Source organism: Seriola aureovittata, chromosome 18 (assembly GCF_021018895.1).
Source record: "Seriola aureovittata isolate HTS-2021-v1 ecotype China chromosome 18, ASM2101889v1, whole genome shotgun sequence".
In the NCBI taxonomy this organism is placed as follows: domain Eukaryota; kingdom Metazoa; phylum Chordata; class Actinopteri; order Carangiformes; family Carangidae; genus Seriola; species Seriola aureovittata.
Genome location: NC_079381.1, coordinates 16,328,135 through 16,337,748, shown reverse-complemented (window position 1 = coordinate 16,337,748; position 9,614 = coordinate 16,328,135).

The following is a 9,614-nucleotide window of genomic DNA, read 5'->3' as shown; positions in this document are numbered from 1 at the left end:
TGAGAGACCCCTAGTGGCAGAAATTGCTTATTGCATTTGAATATTATCCACTGTAGGGCAGGGTTACTCTTTGAAAATCAAATACCAAACAACTTATCAATACAACACCCCCACAAGTGTGTGAAAATTAAAACGCAAATTGGTTTATGACGTTATGCAGCTGCTACTACTTTGTCATTGAGTCATTACTCAAATAACACATACATGTGAAAAATTACAATGCTATCATGGAAATACATTTTCATTTTCCAGTTATCGTTTTCCAGGCTTCAAAACTTACAGAGGTGCTTCAATATCTAGAATGTTAGTCTGTTTGTTTGTCTGCTTTGAGAATGGAAAACTATACAAAATCATGGCTTTTCTATTTAAAGGCAAACCCATCCCTTTTTAAGGATTCATTTGTTATTCCTGTACCCCCAAACAGTTTGGTCAATATTTGTGAACATGTGGCACGGTTTCCTAAAGTTAGAAATGTGTGATGTTGGTCTATAACAATGAATGGGGCTCTGACGCTGTGAGGCCATGAAGTGTTTGTGTAATGTCTTGCATCAAAATGAGGGTTTGAAATCTTAAATGTATAAATATATACTTATATATAATACATATAATATATATAATATATTTTTTCTGGGCCCCTAATGTTTGCTGGCGTACTCCTTCCTGTATGTCATGTTGGGTAAATTATGTGTCAATTTAATTTTTAAAAAATTAGTCATTTTTCTGAGGTAAGTTGCAAGCATGGGCGAAGTGACAGGAAATTAATAGAATAAGAAATTCTGGCCCACCGCCAGAACTGCTGAGTCAATTATTTGTGGTGTACCTGAGGCTTAGTTGTGGGTTGTTGGACTCGGGCCAAAAGTTGGACAGAACCTCAGCCTTATCTCTTGACCCAGACTCCGACCACAACTATCGGCCTGCGCTGCGGACATAGCTGAGAATCTGTCGTTTCATACGTCCCATGTCAAGCCGAGCGTGGACCGATGCAATTTTGCGAGCTCGTATAGTCTCTTTGGATGGAGGGGATCCACGGTAGGACGATCTACAAAATTGTAAGGGACTAATATGAACAACATGATAAGAAATAAATCGGGGAACAAACGAACAAATGCAGAAACCGCTCTTAGCTACCTGTAGCAACCTCCAAAGTCAGCTGGACAGGAAGCGGTGCGTGCTCGGCGGCAGGAGAAAACCGAAGCTAATAACGGATACCTGCTTTTAAAGACTTCCTACATAGCTGATTGGTCAGCGATAGCAAAGGATCCCGCCACTGAGTGATGTTCTGAAGTGGACGGGGACACGAAAAAAATTATTTTAGCCACTTAAAAACATGCCCACAGAAAAAAAACTAATATCAATTTAAGTGTATGCTTTATTAGTTTTTTTTGTTTTGTTTTACCGCTTTCTGTTGCTGTTGCTTGTTCACACAGCCCTTTCCTATGGAACTACATTTTCTTCAACCGTTGAAAAACCATATTCCTACGCCAGCTAGCTTGCTGGCTGGGCGCATGGCCCACGAGGAGCAAGCTAGCCGCCTCCCCCAGCATTAGCAGTTATATAAAGTTATATAAACAATAGGTATTTTTAAAAGCAACATTTTGACTTGTTACCACAGGAAAAGCAAAAGTGTTAGTAATAAGACCCAAAAATTGTTTTGTTGTTTGATTTTAAGTGCTGTTGAACTGGCATACATTTCCGTCAGACAAGGGTCATGTGATACAGTTACTTTGTGTTTGGTGTACTCATAACTTTCAAGTTACTGTACTGTTATAAACTTAAGTTTTGTGTGCAAGCCTCTTCCAATAAATGTTTAAAATGAGTGAGCCATTTGGGATTTACAGTGTCGATCAGAAAAACACCAAATGAGGGAATGTGTTTTGGTAGAACACTGTTCATGTTCTGGAGGTGGTGGAACATCACATTACTAACACACTTTGTTTTCTTTTCCTTTAATTTGTCCCCCATCTACATACACAGTCTGAGTGGCTGTTTGAAATCATCCTGATACAGCCTAAAGGAGTTTTTTAAATCGAAAACAACTGGACTAGGTTATTTGTCTGGGAAGACGTTTCACCTCTCATCCAAGAGGCTTCATCAGTTCGTGTACGCATCTGACCAGGCTAGGACTGGTCAGATGCGTACACAAATAACCTAGTCCAGTTGTTTTCGATTTAAAAAACTCCTTTAGGATACTATGACCTGGACAAATGAGAATATACACAGGCTCATCCTGATACAGCTTCATCCCTCTGGAGGGCGCTAGAGATTTAAGTTTGGTAAGAATGGTAAGTCAAAGATGCATTTGATTCCAGACCGTCACAGTGAAATACATACACACAAATAATTTCACAGGTAATTAATAACTACTCATTAATAAGGAGCATCATGAATGAGTCACAAAAACAATATTTTGCAGTAGGAATGTTACTTTGTTTTCTTATTAAGTTCTGTTAATATAAAGTTAATATAAAGTTAAAGCTAAAGAGACTGTGGTCAGAGGTTTTTATGATATGCACATACAACACAAACCACATCCTTTCAGAGATGGTCTGCAGCAGCTGCTTCCTGATGGTTTCATACATTTCTTTACACAAAGTTTATTGCTGTGATGAATGAATATTGAGATAAACTGTGCACCTACAGTAATGGATCATTTTGATGTGGGCCATTAGTTACTGTTAAGGTTTATGTTCGCAAAGTGTTATTTTAAAGGGGACTCATGCCATTTGTTCTGATGGAACAATGAAAAAGGTCCTTTATGCAGTTTGAGCTCATTCAGTCAGTGTCCTTTCCCTTAAAGTTGTAAGTTGTTCACTCTCTCTGCTCTCAACAGTAGCACCTTGGATTAAACTCACCTGCTCTGCACCATACGGCAGACAGTCAATTATACAGGCTAGCTGGTGAACAGAGTGAATCAATTAGCAGATAAGGAACCAGATTATGTTTCTACTAGCTTGTTGCACTGCCCCAAAGTGAAAAAAATCAAATGCAAGCTTAAAAGTTAAATGTTGGCAAATATGGGGCGTCACGTAGCGCAGTGGGTTACATAGAGGCTACAGTCCTCACTGCAGCTGGCCCCCAGGTTTGACTCCCGCTTCGGACAGCCCTTTCCTGCGTGTCATTCCCCCTCTCTCTGCCTCCCCATTTCCTGTCTCTCTACTGTCCTGTCCATTAAAGGCACAAAAAGCCCCAAAAAATTCTTAAAAAAAAAAAAAAGAAAAAAAAATGTTGGCAAATATAAACACAGACTATATCTGTGAGGATAGACATAAACAATAGGTCTTTTCTAAAGCAGACATTTTTGACATATTACAGAGGGAAAAGCAGAAGTGTTACTAATAAAATTCTTACACATTATGTTTCCCCTGTCCTCTTGTTAACCCTCACCACACTCAGTCATACTGAGTATGAGAGTATGACCTCAGTCATACTCTCACAACACTGTTGCCAACACACACACACACACACACACACACACACATACCAATATCCATCCTTTTAATTAGGCCACCATATTTTGTATGCACACAGTTGTGTTAATAAGTCATGTTGCTAATTAAGGTTGGTAGCTGGAACATCTGTGGGACTGGAGATCAGGCAAAAAAGTTCATATTTGCCTATTACAAGAAACTAATTTAAGCCCAACAACATTAACAATGGCTCTGTTCTATTCACGTGTCCCAGTGGGTTTTATATATATATATATATATATATATATATATATATATATATATATACATACTAATTTAAATTCATGCTAAACTGTGGTTGTAAACTGTTGTAAACGTACTTGAAATGTGAAATTTACACCCACAACACCAACTGTAAAGTGTGTGTGTGTGTGTGTGTGTGTGTGTGTGTGTGTGTGTGTGTGTGTGTGTGTGTGTGTCTGTGTGTGAACTGCAACCCCCTCCCAGAGGTGTTACTTCCTGATCCATTAACCTGCAGTCTCTGGTTGTGTGTGTGTGTGTGTGCGTGTGTGTGCGTGTGTGTGTGTGTGTGTGTGTGGTGTGTGTGTGTGTGTGTGTGTGTGTGTGTGTGTGTGTGTGTGTCTGTGTGTGAACTGCAACCCCCTCCCAGAGGTGTTACTTCCTGATCCATTAACCTGCAGTCTCTGGTTGTGTGTGTGTGTGTGTGCGTGTGTGTGCGTGTGTGTGTGTGTGTGTGTGTGTGTGTGTGTGTGTGTGTGTGTGTGTGTGTGTGTGTACCTAAAAATACTTTATAGAGAACCAAAAAAAAAACTTTCCAACAGAGAAAGGGCATTTTTAGGAAGTGTTATTTTGGCTGCATTTAAGGGGTAAGACTAGGTTTTAGGGGTTAGTGTTAGTATTAGGTTTAAGTCAAGATTAAAGTTTGGGATTAGGCATTCAGTTGTGATGGTTAAGGTTAGGGTAAGGGGCTAGAGAAAGAATCCATTATTTTAATAAGTGTCCTCACAAAAATAGAAGTAGACTAAAAGTACAAGAATGTGTGTTTTTGTGTTTGTGTGTGGGTTGGGGGGTGGGGGGTACATGTATTATGCCTGCACACACAAAGCATTTCGGATGGGACATCCTTTTAGGAAGCTGTGTGACAATGCAGCAAAACAATGCAAATACAAGTTAGACCATAGGGACTGGCGAAGGTAACACAGTCTGATGTTCTCTGTGGGGTTTCTGAGGAGCCAATGAGGAAACACCTTCAAAACAAAGGGCCTTGAAAAAGCCACAGTTCTTCTGTGACAAGATCTCAAATACAAAGAACAATATGTATGACATCATCAGAGAGTGACTTACTGACATACACATCAGTGGCTCCAAATTTACTGACTTCTCCAATTATTTGGGTGATGACAGAAGACTAGCACAAGATTATTACTATTCACAGAATTTCTTTTATAATTATAATCCTTAGTGGTAAAAGAAGTCAAAGACACGAACTCGATATTGGTTTAAGCCACTTTAAAGCCCCCTTTCTATCACATGTCAATTTCAAATATATATTTTCTCTCAGTTCTATTTATCATATGAAGCTATATAAGGAAATAAATGAGTAAACTTTTTGCTGAGCCAGGCTCTATGTGTATGAATGAGGAAAGAGAAATGAGTAAGTGAGTAGGAGTAGGAGAGCAAGAAAACAGAACTTGAAGTTTTCTTAGCAAGACATTTCTGGGAAGTTGTCTTTCTCCATCAACAGCATAAATGTGTGTGAAGGAGAGAGACTGACATGAAATTGTTCAATGTACTTTTCCCATGATTGTTGTCATGGCCATGATTAGAAATTAACAGCTACTGTTCATAGGATTAGTGTAGAGTACTTGATACTGTTGTATTGGTCGGCTTCACGGGCAAAACAGATATTAACTTTAAGAGCAATAAATGGATTTTCACATATTAAAGAGGCTAGCTATCAAAACCATTGGTGGTAAAATGAATTAACTTCATTGTTTAATAAGTGGTATGAAATTTAAATGGATGAGTTTTAGATTATTGTTGCAAGTGTACAGTATATGTAATCTTTTTTTGCAGAAGAGTGCAGGAACAGATTCTTGGTAATGGAGAAGTACATTTTAACTTCTTGTTTAATGTGATTTCTTTTTGACATTGCATCAACGTATCTGATTATAGTAACAGGAAGGACACACAATGCTGTTTTTCTGTGTGGGAAACCATTACACATTTAACACATGATGAGCATCTTTATTAGCTGCAGTTAATCAGCTGTCCTCTCAGACTTTTGTTTATTGGCACCAGACAATCATTCAGACCCTTCTACAGTCATCATTGGCAGATTGAGCTGAAGTGTGTGTGTGTGTGTGTGTGTGTGTGTGTGTGTGTGTGTGTGTGTGTGTGTGTGTGTGTGTGTGTGTGTGTGTGTGTGTGTGTGTGTGTGTGTGCACTCAAAGAGGGCCAGGGTCAGGAAGGCACCAGTCGTTTGGCTTCTAATGAAATATGTATACAGGAATTCGATGCTGGAAGGTCAGAGCATTTTCACAGTTGTTACCATCCAGTTCAAGCCTCCATTTAATGTACCAGTCTCGTGTAGACAAAGCCAAGAAAATGTGACAGTAAAGTATATGTCTCCATGAGGACTGATTCTGCTTTTATATTCTATTCATATCTATTTTTAACGGTAATGTGACGGTGCCACAGTAACTGACAAGACTGTGCGAGGTATTGTTATCCTTCAGGGAACTAGGCCTAACTTAATGGCATGGCTAAAATTGGATTTTTCAAAGAGCACAACTGGACATTTTGATCCTCCTCTTGATCCACCTTTTGCTGGAAACTAGACACACGCACCAACACACACGCACACGCACGCACGCACAGCTGAAGCACTCAGAGAAACACCTGAAATGGCAGATAAGCAAGTGCGTGATGGTTGAGATTTTTGTTTACACAACATCACCTTCTATCTCCAGGTGTTGTCACAGTTTGTTCGAGGTGGGAACAGGAAGCTGGACCCAAATGTAGGCACAGACCAGGCAGGCGGCAGCAGTGGAGTGGTTTTAACAGAAGAGATTGTGATACAGCCGAGCAGGCAGGTACAGGAACAGATAACTGGGACAAAACAGGTCACAGGATGGTGATAACAAAGTACACACATATATATATATATATATATATATATATATATATATACATGGTGTGAGTTGATTGGGCTCTGGGAAACAGGTGAGGTGGGTGCGGTAGTCAAGACTGGGGAGAATCAGGAATGAGAAACAGGTGAGCAGGTGGTTGCAGGAGGAAAGTCTGAGGACATCTGATGGGTGGAGGAAGAGCGGCATTATACAGCGGCAGAATGGCAAAAATAAACAGGCTTCAATCACTACCTGTCCTCCAACCGACACCTGCAATAACAGAATTTACTGAAAGAAATATAAGAAGTATGAACGAGCTGAGCCGAAACAATAAGTAAGGACTATTTTCTAATTTACTAATCACTTTTTATGTAACCATTTGATAATTGAGTTGTAAGGCATAGACAAGTGAATGTGTTGTTATGTGGCCTTTTCTCTCTTTCTCTTGGTGCAAAATTAACAAGCTACAAGTTTCAGAAATGTTCATGGGTGTTATTATGGCATGTCTCTAATATCTTATCATCATTGTCATCATTTCCTCATTTAGATTATATGCAGCAAATGCAGCTAGAGAAATCAAACCACCTAAACCTAACCAAGTAGTTTTTTTTCACCAAACTGTGACCGTTCAATAAGCTTAACCACATGACTTTTATTGTAACCATGACAACAATGACAATGTTGCTCTTTCAGGAGATGCGACAGACAGGGCACATGAGAGGTTAGGGACAAACAACCTGTATGGTGATTCAGGTTGGAGCCCATTCGATGCTTTAAAACCTGTGGATATGTGAGGTACGTATACTGTACTGGCATTGGTGGTATTACCTTATGTACACTTACATTTAACCTGGCAAGCTATAATGATTTCCTGTTCACTTTACTATGCATCGTAGTATGTCCCTAGCTTGCTAAAGAGCAGTCTTATCGATTCCACCAACAGGAAGCAAAGAGATAACAAAGATTCTTCAGAAAGGTTGTGAAGAATCATACTGGTAATATGTTTGGTGTCAAATATATATTTGGTTTTATTATAAAAAAATATTTTTTTTTCTTAGTTTAACTGTGTCATTATCAGATGTGCTCACAGACACAGAAAAATGAAAATAGAAATATTGCATAGTATTGGAAAGCAACATCTAAGAGGCTGTTACAACACCTAGATTTATGGTGGTTGTAAATGGAGATAAAGCACATTGATCCAACAGAACATCTTCGGACAATCTTATTATCTTCAAACTAATGTTGTCTGACTTGTGCAAATAAGCAATATAAACCTGTTAACTGAGGCTTTAAGTGGTATATTGTAGACATAACAATGGTTTTTAATGCATTCTTATGGTACAAGCACTTAGGTTATAAGAAATTAATGAAAACGAACAGCAGAGATGACAGAAACATTGATTTGAAATGCATTTTCAGCTAAGTAAACAATTCCATGTGGCTCTCTGGTATTTCCTAGTCTGCAATTTGAGAGCTGAAAATATTGGTTCTGGTGGTGTCATGAGAGCTATATGATATAAAAACTATTGCTATACAAAATGCAGAATGCTTTAAACTTCCACCTTTTTATTTCAGTGTTAGTGTATGTTAACTTATTTTATTTTCTTTAAATATTTCTTGTATTCTAACCCTGCTTACACTTGGTGATGACACCTATACAGACAGCAGTAGCTTTCTGGTGAAATGACAGTAGAGTTTCCTCTGCGTCAGCAAAGCCCACAGAGGAAGTAAAATAGGAGTTCAACGAAAATGTAGGTAGTCTAGGTTTGCTAACATATTTAACTTATTCGGTTAAAGTTGAGCTGCTTGAATGATTGTCACTCTGAAAGTAGAAACCAGGTTTAAAAGAAGTTGAATTTTCTTTTCAAATGACTCTCTTTAACTATATTACATTGGATATTGTTCTCAAGACATAGTTGTGGGATGGATAAGTAGGGGAAAGCAACTGAGTGAAAGATCAATAAATATAATACATGACCCATCCTGATATTAGGGGCCCTCTGTGAACTCTGCCTTGTGGTCCACAGACTCTTGACTCCTCTCTGGTTAACAACAATATAATAGCCATCCATTCAGCAGTAAGTCAGGCAATGACCAGAGTCCGCTGAACATCAATACAACCAGCTCTGAGTGCTGTAGAACTAATGGGCCTGAGAGAGAAAAGCTTTGCTCAACCTCGTGATAAATGTACTATTGCTACCCACTCACATTAACTGTTTGCAAGGTCAATGCAATTCCACTCAACTAAAAGAGAAGGAAGTGGCATTTCTTGTAACTTTAATGCAGTACAGGCATACCCCTCACCCGGCTTGACCCCAGCCTATTATAGCCATAATAATTTGCATCATATGGTTAAGATGGTGTTAAAACAAATATGACGAGCTGCAGTCACAATATAGAGCATTGGTAAGAAGAGAATCTCTAAACTTATTGGAAAGTGGAGTTATTGGAAGGGCAAGTCATACTGAATTTCCCTGAAGTGGTGTTTATAGCCAAATATAGGAAGAAAGATGCTGGTGTTTATGGTGCTCTATGTTTTATTTATAACTCAAGATGATAACATCATTCAAGGGGGATTTTAGGACTAAATGTACAGTCATAGTCTAGAGTGAATGGAATGAATACCAACTGTACCAAGCAAAACGGAAATGATACCTCTTTCTAATAAGGCATCCTTTATACAGGATTTTGTCATTTAATGATGTGTTATAGGTCAGTTCTAAGGCATTAATAAGAAAAACTTCTGGGTTGCCAGGTTGTGAAAATTCCATTTCATGGTTAGACCAGTTTTGATACAGTTTTTATGATATTTATTGATCTTTATAAGTTGAGATAACGGCATCAGAGTGATGACTGTGTGGCTTTTTATTATTTTTTTTTTTTTAATATTGAACACTTTGAAGCTACATATACAACATATCTATAAAGCATTAGTAAATAAGTTATTAGGCATTAATAAAGCCATTAATTACAACATATAAGCTTCATAGAGGGTGCCTTATTAGATAGGGGTCCCACATAGACTTATACTAGATGCAGAAAAACTCTACAG